Raw genomic sequence first — 1,291 nt, forward strand, 5'->3', positions numbered from 1 at the left:
TACGTTTTTGTTGTTTATTTTAAGAACTATCATGTGGTCTAGCTTAGGATATTTCCATCTGTACTTGAAAATAATGTGTATTTTTCTGTTATTGTGCAGACTGCTCTACAGATGTCAGTTGTATCTATTTTCTAGTGTCGTTCAGGTCTTTGTCTGTCATATTACTTTTTGTTTCCTATATCTCATTTTTGTTTCTCTGTAGCTCTTTTATTGCTTTATTTTTCATTACGTGAATATTTTCTAGTGGAATATTTTAAGTCATTTAATGATTTTTTAATTGCATATTTTTTCAGGTTATTTTTGATGGTCACCCTAGGGTTCTCCAAATAAATCTACTTATCAAAATCTACTTCGCATTTAAAGTTCTTTAATTCTAATGAACTAGAGAAGCATTTTTGTTTTTTGTTTTTTTTTGTTTTCTGGCTACAAAAAGCTTTACTGTTTCCACGTGGTCCATGGCTTAGGAGAGGGCTCCAGGGTGGTTAAAAAGCTGCCTAGTGGCTTCAGGGAGAGGCTCAGGCAGAAACCCTGACACCAGGGGGATGCCAGAGGGGCCCCTCTATGTTGCTGGACTCCAGAGCCTCCTAGTCTGGTTGAGGGTGAGCCTTTCAAAGAGATGCTCACTCAATCCAGCCTAGGTACCAGCCAGCCTGTGAAGTCTGTTCAGATGGTCACCCATCTTCCTGACGAGTTTCACCTCCTCATCTAGGAAGTGGTTCTCCAGGAAGTCACAGAGACAGGGTTCTGAGCCTTCATAACCCAGAGCAGGCAGATCCAAAAGGGTCCGGCTCAGGTTCTCCTCCAGGACCATGGTGGCTTACATGTTGTCTGGGGTTTCACCCCACTCGTCTTGGGGTAGCTTCTACACTGGTTTTACATCTTCAAGAGACACTTGGACCCTATGCTTCTCCTCTGCTAACTCACTGGGAGAGATGGCCCACACTCTCCAGAGCCACATGGTCCTAATGGGAATAGAAGCCAAGAGAGAGGTAGGTGTAGGAAGCTCACAGATACAGGTTGACCAAGCTGTTGAGTGGCTTCCACTTCCATAGAATAGTTCTGATGAATCTAGGAGCTCATGGTTGATAGGCAATAAGGAGCTAAGCTCAAAACATAGTTTTGGTTGGTTCCTGTGACAGAGGATGGCCGAGGGGATTGAGAAGTTCCAAACGTGGTGACTGGAAAAGAGGTTGGAGGATGGTCAAAGAATGGTAGAAGGGGCATCCCAGGGTATTTTATGTCCAAACACTGGAAGCAAGAGACAGATCTATGGGATTGCCATGAACACTTA

The 1,291-nt window shown here is 43.4% G+C and overlaps 1 pseudogene; it reads right to left on the bottom strand.

Annotated features, from left to right (window-relative positions):
* Nucleotides 1-559: 559 nt before the first annotated feature.
* LOC118929507 (ferritin light chain-like) lies at nt 560-1,080 on the bottom strand (annotated as a pseudogene).
* Between the last annotated feature and the right edge of the window lie 211 nt (nt 1,081-1,291).

The sequence above is a fragment of the Manis pentadactyla genome, chromosome 19 (genome assembly GCF_030020395.1).
Source record: "Manis pentadactyla isolate mManPen7 chromosome 19, mManPen7.hap1, whole genome shotgun sequence".
Classification (NCBI taxonomy): Eukaryota; Metazoa; Chordata; class Mammalia; order Pholidota; family Manidae; genus Manis; species Manis pentadactyla.